This window comes from Pteropus vampyrus, unplaced genomic scaffold, assembly GCF_000151845.1.
Source record: "Pteropus vampyrus isolate Shadow unplaced genomic scaffold, Pvam_2.0 Scaffold67, whole genome shotgun sequence".
Lineage (NCBI taxonomy): Eukaryota > Metazoa > Chordata > Mammalia > Chiroptera > Pteropodidae > Pteropus > Pteropus vampyrus.
Window position 1 is genome coordinate 6493829 of NW_011888848.1, and position 12945 is coordinate 6506773.

Genomic DNA, 12945 nt, shown 5'->3' on the forward strand with positions numbered 1-12945 from the left:
TCCTTTATGAATTAAGTTGCAAAACCTGGTATATATTTAATTTTTAAAGTTTGCCATATGCCTTCCAAAATAGAAACCTTCTAATAGTATTTTTTAATATAATTTTTAGTGTAGATTGTTTTATATTTTGTCCCCATTTATTTGGCAACTGATTAAATCTTCATTTTTCATGAGGACAGGTTTTCTGATAATTAACAAAACTGGGTGAAGATTGAAAAATAGTGGACTCTTTTATATCTATCACATTTGAACTTCTTTAGTTATACTGATTTGATAAAAAAAGGAAGTTATTCCTCAATGTCCAATGACTCGGCAAATCTGACAGCAGACAAATGAAAGCTTTAGTTTTCATCATAAATAATTTGGATTCCCCCCCCGCAAAAAAAAAAAAACCAGAAATACTGATTGAGAAGAAATATGCTTACTGCTTAAAAAAAAGGAAAAAGAAAAAAGAAAAAAACCCTTTTGTTTTCTAATATAAACTTGGGAAAGAACTATGTACTGTAAGCTTCAATTTCCTCAATTATATAATAGGATAAATAGTGCCTTTCTTGTTGGATTGTTTTGATTACATTTAATAATACACATAATGTGTCAGTTCTAAAGTAGGTAGTCAATATCAGTTTCCTTTTTTTTCTGATTTCTGATATCAAAGTGAATAAAAGCAATGTTTTGTTTTGTTTTGTTTTAAAGACTAAATCTTTCTCAGTTTGTATATCCAACTACAACTTAGAAAGGACTGCAACATTCCTCTAGAATTTTAACACTGAGCATCACTGCTTTTGTCAAATTTAGAATCTTGGTAAGTGATTCTATAATGACAATTCTGCTGAATTTATTAACTATGCTTAAGGTGGTACAGATTCTAGTACGCTTCTTTGTAGTTTTAATGTCATACTGAAGACTAAAATACTCCACACCACTTAGGTAAGTAAATGAATATTTCTCTCAGAGATAAAAGGAAACAAATGGACTTTACAAAGAAGTGTAATTTTTACCAACCTATTAGTCTAGTCCTCAGTATTCTTAAACAATTTTTGTTGTCTGTGGTTCATTATAATGGACATAAAATAAGAAATATTTCATATAAGATTACTTCCAAAGCAAAAAATAATCATGATAATATAAAACATATTGCCTACCAAATATATATTAAAATGAATGCACTTAATACAGCCAAGCAAACATTGGTTTCTAATAATAAAAAGATAAATCTTTGTTTTAAATGCTCATTTTTTTTCCTGGCACTCTATCAGGACAGACTCTGCCAGCTAAAGTTCTCTCATATGTTAGCCTGAATGTATATTTATATTTTACTCTTGGTACTTTAGTCTTCTAACTTTAGTTTGTTACATGCAGGATAATTCCAAGGCAATGTATATGTAAGGAGACTCTGTCTTTGGTGGTCTATGAGTTTCATTTTACCTGCATTGCTATTCCATTCTATTTATTACATTTTCTCATTTTTCCTATCCTTTCTCTCTCCTTCTGTTTTATCACCCACTAACTCACTCTTCCATTAAGGTACCCTCTCTTAGTCAAATTTGCTACACAAGAATAGTATATACCTTGCAACACAGACTATGGTCTTGAGAACAACAACTTATTAGAAGGGCAAATCCCAGCCTCCACCCTGGACTACTGAATCAGAATCTACATTTTAAAAGAACGCAAGTGATTTGAATGCACATTGAAATTTGAGAAGCAATGTGCAGTAATAATGTATAACTTTGTGTGATATCTTCCCATAGCATTATCATAGAATAAGCCAACAACTGAAATTATATTATGTATTTATCTATTTACTTGTTTCTTGCCTATCCATCTAGAATGTAAGCTTTCAAGATCAGGCAATTGGTTCTTTTTCTTTACCTCTTTATTTCCGGTGTATACAGTAGGGTCTTCCACATAGTAAATGTTTAATATTTGTAAAAGTAGACATAATAATAAGATGCTATGTATTTGTATGCACAGTAGATACAATTATTTGTTGCTTGATTTAATGATTGAATAAATCCACGCCTAGCTTGTGCTTTTTTGGGGGGGAGTAGTATCTTTGGGCAGTAATTTATTCTATCTAACATATTCTTTGCCTGTTCTAAGGAATTATATCTGTACTTCAATCAGTGTAACCCTAAAGTCAGGAACTAAACAAAATTAGAGAAAATCACCATAGCAAGTACTCAGCTTACCTCTTGCTCTCCTATACATTTTCATTGTGTACTTTTTTTCCGAGAGTTGCTAAGGCAGTTTTAGCATTACCTATGCCATCAACAGTTATTTCCTGCAACTGGACATATGAAGCACTGAGATTTAAGAATTATAAAGCTAGTTAATGAAACAAACTCTAATTATATCCTCTATGGAGAAGTTCAACATGTATCAATACTAATCCATTTCAGCAGATTGTCCAGAATGAAATAAAATCAAGGTCTATTGAATAAGGCTGCAAACAAGAACCAACCATTTAGACTTTTAGTTATTCTCTTTACTGAATGACATCTTAAAGTTTTTAATTTTAGTTGTTATATTTTTTAAATCTAAGTTATAAGAAAAATTCATGTATGAAGTGATCATTCCAACTTTGAGTATTAAATTATAAACAGAACATGTAGTTCATGAGTAGAGGAAAGCTCTACTCTTAAAAAATGCTCCAGTGAAATACCTAGGGCATGAGAATGCACACTCAACCCAGGCATATTCAGCAACTTATCAGTTTCTTTTTGTTACTCTTTTCTTATAATTAAGAAAGAAAACACATGGATTCATCTGAATTACAATTGAATAGTGTTCCAAATGAGATTGCAATAGTATGAAGCAATTTTTGTTATAACGTTAGCTGAATAAAAAGCATGTGAGTGTTTGTGTACATGTATGTGTGTGAATATATCATACGCATATACATGTCCAGTGTATATATGAATATATGAAATAAGAAAAACATCATCATCTTAACAGTGATTATTTATAAGAGGTGGAAATAAAATTTATTTAAAAATTTCCTTTCTTTTCACATACTCCATTTTCAATGACCCATAAATATAATTTTTTCAGTAATACAAAAATGATCATCAAGAAATTATCATTTTTATTGAATGAGAGGATAGCAGCAATTCCATTTTTATAATCAAATTTATGTATTTTCTAATTTAAGTAATAAATATTCATTATGTATAATTTAGAACACAAAGAAAACAAGACAATAAAATTGCCTATAATTCTATTTCCTAGAGATAATCATAGCTGACTTTTTGATATGAAACCTTCTAGTCTTTGAAACATGTAAATGCATCTTTTTGAGAAATTAAAATGGAACAATCTTAAATGTATTTATACTATTAGTTCGAACAATATTTTATATTCCAATGGCTCCTTGCAATCAATATTTTCACATACATTGTACTTTATTTTGAACACACACTTAAAACTACAAATCCTGTTCAATGCTGGATTACTGAATTCCTGTCAACCAAACTATTTATAGTTTTTAAGTTCTGAGTCAGAATCTGTTCCTCCCCCATATATTGTTCCGTCAAATAGGAACTTTTATTCCTATTGTAATGAGTTTTAAAAATATGAAGACAACACAGTATTTTGAATCAAACATGGTTTAAGAAATAAAAAATAGATACAATTAACCCAGGAATAAGTTAATAGAACCATCAGTAAATTCAACAGCAAAATCTTACACTTTGCAAAGTAAATGACGAGGATCTTCTGGTCTTTGAGTAGAAAATAAAATATCATTTAGAAAATGATTTGAATTTATTTTCCTCATAAAAAGCTTTAAGTGGTTTGATTAGGGAGATAGTACTCTGCATATGCACATTCCTTCTCTCTCTCTCTCTATATATATATACACACACACACACACACACACACACACACACATACATACACATATATATACATATATATAATATGTGTGCATATATGTGTGTCTGTGTGTCTGTGTGTATATATTTCTCTCCTATATCCTAAAAACACCAATACAACATGTTAATTGTTAAGATAAAGAAGGCCTTAAATGTAAAATGGTGAAGAAGAGAATGTTCAAGTCTCTGAAACCATGCTCCCATCAGTCTTTTCTTTAATCTCCATGAGATTGAGGAATTGACTGTCTTTGTCATTGTTGAACGCATGATAGGTTCTCAATAATTATCTGTAAAATAAAGAAATTGATATATTACAGTTGAAAATGCTTGAAAGAGATAAAGTTGGGGAAGTGGATTGAGGGAAAAATGTGCCAACCTCTCTTTGCAAAAGATTTATTTGTAATTGTCTTCCCTTTTGAGAGTCAGAGGGCCATCTATATTCATGACAATTTTAATGTCTCTGTTTTTGGTATTGCCTTTAGTACAGGTATTTACACAAAGCTACAGATCCTAGTGTGACCAGCTTCGGGAGATTACGCATGGAAGCAAAGAAAAGGCATGTGTGTCTCATCTGACTTCCACAGTGGCTCAGCAGAGAAGGGCAAACACCTATGGAGTAGTTAGGCTTGGAGAATGACGCAATGGCTGAAAGAGAAAGAAGGGAAGGTATTGGAAGGACAAGATCAAGATCCTAGAAAGACAGGCCATACAGAGAAGGCACATACTTCTATAATGCCTAAAAGTCAGAGAAGCCCTTACCCTTGGAAAGAGTAAGAAAAAGAGGCTGCACATTTGAATTACCTAAATTTAAGAAAGAATGTAATTGCTTCTCTGCTCCCACGAATTAATGATTAAATTAGATTGTAAAATCATAAAAGAAATTAATATAAGAATATTACCTTCACTTGGATTTCTGCCCCCTTCTTGAGCTTGGGTTTCTCTTCTATCCTCAGTGAACGTCTACATAATCTTAGCAAGTGGTTTTAGCTCAACCTTTCCCCTCCCAATGTAACACGATCAACTGTAAGTTACTGTCAGGAAGCTGAAACATTTTTAGTGATGATGTCTTACAGCTTAGGAAGTGAAAGGGAAGCTATAATCAATTCATTGTCTAAAAGGAAAAACATTTTAAATAGAGATTTGTTCTAAAATGAGTATCCATGATTTTATAAGCCAATTTCCCAAGGAATATTAATAACAGCTAACAACTACTGAACATTCACTATGTGCTAAGTACTGTTCTTAGTGCTTTGCATATATTAATATACAATGCTCTACAATTCTATGAAGTAGGCGATAATATTACCTTCATTTTCTAATTTTTTATTCTTGAACAAACATTTATGAAGCCCCAGCTATGTGCCAAGTGCTGTGCAGGATGCCAAGGTGAGCCATCCTTCCCAGGACTTTCAATTTCATGGGGTGGAGGCAAACAATACACAAGTCAAATGTGAAGTGAAGCAGAGGTGGGGAAGTTCAAGAAAAAAAATTAAAGCTAGGTGGGACATATGGGGTGGAGGTTGCTGTTTTAAATGAGGAAAATAAGACTTCCTGTAGTAAGTTAACTATTCCAAAGCCATACAGCTATTGCTGAAGCCAGGTACCCCTCCCCTTTCACTACACTATACAGTTTCCCCATCTATGGTTAAATCCACGCATATAACAGTCAATTATCACAGGAATGATATGATAGAATCAAAGACACAAAATTTTCAGAGCTGTTAAAAACGACATATGGTCCAAAACTCCAGTGAAAATGTCTAGGGCATTAATTCTTACGATAACATAAAGTTGTATTCCATTTGACACTGAATTGATATCCCAGTTAGGATTGCTAATTTACACAGAAATGGCAGCTTACGTGTGTTTGCTTATTTACCAGTCTTGTTGCTCACAGATTATCTCACAAGAATGTTTTATTTTGCATAGAATTCCCAGGGATGGTTTGTATGTTGTCAGATGGACTCTCACTGCCAGAGAAAATGACTCATAGTGCCAAATATGTGGAATTACTATCAATTAGGTAATGACAATTCTGCTTTGTCTAAATTGGACTCGGAGACTGATACATTTCTGTATTTTTTTCTTCAAGTATCTTCAAATTATTACAATTATCTAAGAGTAGAACTTGAACTTTGACAGCAGACTTAATTTTTTATGTTTTTAAAAAAATGTCCACCAGCGTTCTATACATTTTAAATAGTAATCAACATCTTAAACTGATATATCTAAGAATATTTCCATAAACATCAGGGCTCTGTACCTGAGGACCTTATTTTAACTTCCAAATTAAATAAATAAAAAACTTCAGTGCCATATATATGTAAATAATTTTAGGACGTGTTATAGTTTTTAGTTTCAGATTTGCATGTGACTACACAAAATGACTCTGAAATTGCCTGCTTCCAAATAAAAGCAGCCTTTTAAAGGAACTTTTTCTTCTTTCACTTTCTCAAAAATACTATCTACAAGTATAATCTTTCCTTAACTTGAATACAAATTATAGAAACTGAGTCAGTCCACCTTTGAGACAGAAATAGTTTTTGCTTTTTTGTCTCATATATTCAGTGAGGTTTATTATGAGAAAGGGCTTTTGGCAGTTAGGCCTAGGAAAGTTTTCCTTGAGGCTTACTTTGTTCCTAGGTAGGCCCCTAAGTCTGTTTGTGTTGGGGTAAAAATAAGAAGTGACATATAATGAGTTTAAATTAAGTCTCAAATACCCTGGGTTTACATACATAATCATATTTAATCCTCATAATTATCCTAAGAGATGCGTAGTATTACTTTCTGATTTTACTGATGAAGAAATGAATTCTTAAAAATTTTTAAAAATCGTCATAGGTCACAGAGCTAGACTCAAACCCAGGACTATCTGACACCAAGCCCTGCAATCCTGGCCACAGAGTTATACTTTTCACTGAAGGTAAAAGAGGCCTGGCTGATCCACATATATCTTGCCTCACACACAAGCAGATCTGCTTCTATTAAGAATGAAGAAGAGCCCTAATAAATTACTTTGCTTCATCTGTGACAATGGTCTGCTCCCATTGTAGCCATTTCAATCTCCTAATCCCTGAGCATAAGCATCATTATCTGGTTAAAGATTCAGAAGTAGCCAAGGTAAAACCAATGAATCATTGATGTAGTAACTGGTAAAAATGTATTGTGCACACACCAAAAAGACAGTTTGCAAACCAGGAGAGCTGAAACCAAAACACAAAATGAGGCTCAGGGGTACACTGTTACAATGCAGCTTCTACAGTGAGATAGAAGTATTTTCATGGTGATTGGCGATTAAGCTAAATTCATAACTAAATTGGTTTTATCTGCTCTGGGAAACTTCAAGACTAGTCTCCATTTGCTTTTGATTTTAACACTTTCATGTATGTTTTTTTTCTTTTTGCCTATGTGCCTAGTTCTATTTTTCCTTAATTTTTAACTTTTCCACAACAGTTGCTTCCAGTGTGAGACCTTTCCCAGCTTCCCCATAATCATAGCTCTTTGGATATACTGTACTTTATTCAAAAGTATCACATGGATTATTTACACATTGTTTTCCTGTTTCTTTGATTAGATAGTGAGCTCTTGAAAGCAGTAACTGATAATCTTTGTTTCTATCTCAACTCCAGGTGACTACTGAAGGCCTGCCGCATAGCAGATGCTCAGTAAATGTCAGTTGTTTAACACCCTTATTTTGTGGATAATTAATCAAGCCAAAGGGGAAAACCTATATTCCAAGGGAAAGTAATTGTTCCTTATAGCCAATATATATATTTCGAAGGAAAATTATGTAAAGTTGAGTAATAAGGAAAAATAAAATATACAGACATAACACTAACTAGCATGAGAAATGAGAAAACAAACATAGATAATATGAATTTTCTGGTTTATGGAAAAAGCACTCTTAATATTAAAATGAATTTCAAGATTATGAAATAAAAGCATTCCCAATATCTAAATGAAACAATTAAGAGGAAGCATTATAAAATGCTTGATTTTACTGTTTCGGTTAACAGTGAGAAAATACATCCTAGAGATCAAAGGCTCATATAAAAAAAGTATATGAATTTATGAAAATCAGAGTAATTTGGTATGATTAAAATATTGATGAAAAGGACACTATGGGGTACCATTTTATGATATTAAATCAAGGTTAACATGATGGAATCTTTATCATAAAAATAAAAAATAGGAAAGTAATATTGACAAGGAAATGTGAAAAAAAATCTTACTATAATGAAATGAGACCAATGGGATAGAGATAAATACTGATAGTCCAGGAAAAGTAGATATTTTTCATTTGCAGTTTTGAGGTAAAGAATAATTTTTATTAAAAAAAAAAAGGAAATGCTTCAAATGGAAAATTCAGAAATTTATTTATTTTAAAAGTTTTTAAGTCTTTGCTATACTATTCCAGATAGGAAAATTTTATATAGCTCATTTAGCTCATGAGAAAGATAACTAAAATGAAAAGACTATATAATATTGTATTCAAAAAAACATATTGCAAACTTGTAAATATAAATCATGACATGGGGCCTAAGACATACAATATGTTAAATTGTGACCCTCCTATTAAATCTAGGATGTGAAGGTGCTTTCTCTCCACAACTGAAAATACAAATGATGAGTCAGGAAAGGATTCATTACCTATGACAGCATCGGCCTTAGCAAAGCTCATTCTAATTATTGCCATCTCAGGTTTTCATCCCAGATTTGGAAATATAAAATTCCAGACAATATTAAGGACACTCTGATTAGATATAAGTACCTATATATCTAAGAAGTGAAAAATGATCTGGTACTCCCAAAGTACCTTAAAAATTATTTTTTCAAATCCAAACAAATTTGTCTAGTAGCATATTTATTTGAAATGTGGGTGCTGGAAGTGTCTGACCCACATTTTGGCTCTGCCATTTTCTAGTTGCCTATCCTCCTTTGTTTGTATTTTTACTTAAAAATCAGAATGGTACTAGTACCTGAACCTCATTGCTTTTGTGAAGTACCTGAACCTCATTGCTTTTTTAAAGTGTGCATAAAGTTCTTACAATAACACTTGGCTCATAGAAATTCATAGATGAATGTTAGAAAATAAATTTTAATGTTGGAAATAAAGAAATGGATCGATCATGGACAAATAATGCAAGAGAAGTAATATGTTTTCTCGTCCAAGCACAAATGCCATTTGAGAACTGGACTTTGGAAGGCTAGAGCTAGTGCTCTGACTCAGCTTGGTTTTTCCTAGATTCCTCCCCACTTCTGATACTATGAGTCTTGCACAAATGATGTAACATCTCAGAGTCTCAGTTACACCATTTGTCAAATAAGAATGTTGGAGAAGATATTATTTGAGACCATTTTTAACTCTAGAACTGGTCTATGATTTATTTATAAAAAGAGTTTTTTAGACAAAATTTTTCATATGAACTACTAGAAAAATTGTCATTATAAATTTATAGCTTCTTCCACTTTTCATAATAGCTCATCTGTTTATAGCTCATTTCTGAAACACTATATTTTGCTTCTCCCTACATCCATATTTTATACCATTCTATGTTATTATCATTACCATTTAAATCTATGCATCTACATATTAATACTTTGTTTCATTATTTTGATCTTTTTGTTCCAAACTGGAATTGTTCATTACAGTGCAACATTGATTGTGGTGAGATTTTCATTTTCTCATGGAATAGTTGTTAATATAGCATTCCTGAGCCAAAGGCAAAATCGAACATCCAGGCCTATCATTTCACATATTTTATTTTAATTTTTAATTTTTTTATCTTTAAATTAAAATTACTGGGGTGACATTGGTTAATAAAATCATATATGTTTCAAGTGTACAATTTAGTAGTACATCATTTCACATTTTTAAAAAATGTTATTCCCACATTCATTCAGTAGTATAGTCCTAACTTGCCACTTATGCTTTTTGCCTTTTCCTTTAACATATTATAATTTTGTTTTAAAATGATCTTATTTACTTATTTGGCAACTGCTCTCTTAACCTTTAAATAGCCTACATGTTACTCTATAAGAATTTATCTTTGCAATGAAATATGCCAAAATGTTAACAGTGATTGTCTCTAGGTATAGTCATTCTGAGTGACATTTCTTTCCTGCTTATATTTTCTGTACTATTCAGATTTTTTACAGTGAGCATATATTTTTTTCTATAATTAGAAAAAATAAAAACTTTGAAACACTTTACTTTAAAATTCTTATCCATAATTCAAAGTTGGTGTCATATATTTGTTGAGATCAAATAAACTATAAAATTAAATATTTGAAATTATATACTATTTTTTTCCTAACAGAGAATGTAGAAAAAAATTAATTGCATTAGTCTTTTTTTCCTAACTTCTAAACAACTTTGAAAGATTAATTACAGATTTAGACATAAGCCACAATTTCTCATATTTTAAAAGAATGTCATTGAGTTGTGAATTAAAAAAAAAAAATTATTGTGTGTGTTTCTAGTAATTGTGACTAATGGAACAATAACTGAGAAAATCTCCTTTGCTTAGAAGGTCCAGACTAGAGAACAGGATGACAGAAGATTGGGTGGCATTCAAGTAGAGTTGAAACATACATGTTCTCAATTACCATAATGTTAGTCAAATTAAATTCCTGTTGCGGTAATTGAATATAAGAAAGTGTTGAATAAAAAGCTAAGCTTCATATGGGAAGCTATTAAAGAGATTGATGAGCATTACTTACATCCCTACAAATATATTTCATAGCATTGTGATACCATTAACAGTCCAAAAGAGTACAAATATAGGATGAACTTACGAAGAGGACTTGTGTTGATTTCCATCTGCTCCAATATTCCTCATAATTCAAAAGGAAATCATAATTGCCTAGTAGAGTCCAATCATAAAAACTGGATAAATATAGCTCCTGGGAACACATATAATTCCAATTCTATTATGCAATAAGTAAATGGACATCTACAAAACTTTCAGCTCTCCAATTATATAGGAATGTTAAGACACTAATAAAAGTAATTTTAAATATTTCATTTGAACTTGTGAAAAATACGTATCCTCAATATATGAGTATAAATGAATTCCCATTTGGTGGTATCATAAAATATTTTAGAAATATTTTATGACTTTTTAAATCAATTTTTATTTATCAACATAATTTAAATTGTCTATTGTGTTTCTTAGTAAAGAATTAAGTTAAAATATAAGAGCCTATAACTTCATTCCCTATGTGAAGTATAAAAATATGGTAAATCAATGTTAGATAAATCATTTTGTATCAAGCTTAGTTGATCTGATATGATCCTGTGTTCCATCTTCCAGCATAAACCAGAAGATGAGAAAATGTTACTGATGTTAAGAAAATAAAAGTTTAGAGTATCTGTGTAGGAAAATTACAGAGACTAGTAAATGGTTGGTTACCAGCCAGAGTAAGACATGTTTAAGTCAAACACAGCTCATACGTAACATTTCCTTCCAATGGCTCAATCATCACTTGAGGGTGGAGTTCAAAAGACCTTAGATTACAGATCTATAGGCTTTAGGATATGGGCTATCTTGACAGGTTTCAGAGCTAGAAATTTGATTCAATCGGAGACAGTAATATTTTGCTTTTTTGCTCTATACATAGTTTCTTCCTTTTAACACTAGAGTTAATCTTTAGAAAAGCCTGAGAATGGTACTGTTAATACAGCAGCTGACCATTTCCCATGTGGAACTGAAACATAAAAAAGACCGGCTTTCAACAAAAATGAAGAGAAAATCGTCCAAAGGGAGTAGAATCTTTGGAAAAGCAAGGAATTTGACAAGCTAACTATTATGTAGTTAATAGCATATTGATCCTGAGTAATATGAAACAGTGTACCTTAGTTTTGATTCAAAAAGGGAGGTAGCAGAAATCTGAAATAAAAGACATTATATTTATAATATAAATATGGTGAAAGCCACCTAAAGTCGTGTTCAAAATGCCATTACTAATATAACTAAAAATATCCTGACCAAATGCCTTCATTTTATTAGCAATAAATAATTTGTAACTATACTCTGGTGTCTATGACTAATAAGCTATTAACAATTTTGGTGTTTTTGAGTTTCATTCTTCAATATATATAAAAATGACTCCAAAATAACATTAGGAAACTATACAAAAAAAAAAAAAAAATGGAGTCTACGGCCATGCCACCCTGAACAAGCCCGATCCCGTCTGATCTTGGAAGCTAAGCAGGGTCTGGCCTGGTTAGTACTTGTATGGGAGACCAACTAGGAAGACCAGGCCTTGTAGGTGTAAAAAATAAAAAATAAGGGATTGTAAGCTGACAAGGTCCTTGCAACCTGTGAGGTCAACTAAGGGTTGCCTCGTCTAATCAAAAAGATAAACTAATTAAAATAAAAAAGATATTTTTTTAAAGAGAAGTAAAATATGTATCATAAATCGAGGAAAACACCTTGGCATCCCAACTCTGTTGCCTCAGAAAGAGCTGCTTCATTAAATCATGCAAGCCAGAGAAGCTCTCTGAGACAAAATAACACACTGTGTAAAGCATCATATACCTGAACTCACATTTATAACTCAGACTTTTTGAGTAATATAATTTCAAACAATCCGTCATTTTAATTGGAATTCTGAAGTTATAATGAACTATTAGTTTCTTAGGGAAAGAAAAAAAGCAGATATTCAATCCTTGAATATAAAAGTTGTCGGCTAATAATTTTTCAAACCTTAATACTTTCTAGAAGTACAAAAACAGTTTTACAGCCTTTGTCCTAAATGTTCCAAATTATCATTACACATTTATTATTAGAATTGATTAATTATCATCTAAATTAGTGAACAATCAACATAGGTGTTTTAAGCCATAGTGCTAATTTTCTAAAATATTTTATATAATATTTTATTATGAGCAACTTTGTTTGCTGCTCCAAGGCACCTTGACTTTATTCTGTAGGAAATGTAGAGTCCATAACTGAGCATGTGTTTCAGAAAAATAGAAAGGAAAGAGACAGGCCACCAGCAGCGAACCGTAAAAGAAAAGATGATGATCCAGGCCAAAGAGGATGGACAATGGGAAAATACACAT

The 12945-nt window shown here is 31.5% G+C and overlaps 1 protein-coding gene and 1 pseudogene across 1 annotated transcript in view; one reads left to right on the forward strand and one right to left on the reverse strand.

Annotated features, from left to right (window-relative positions):
* Nucleotides 1-12945, reverse strand: part of BANK1 (B cell scaffold protein with ankyrin repeats 1) — a 285835-nt gene that overhangs the window by 232019 nt on the left and 40871 nt on the right. The gene's annotated exons all lie outside the window — the stretch shown is intronic.
* On the forward strand, nucleotides 12034-12152 carry LOC111740774 (annotated as a pseudogene).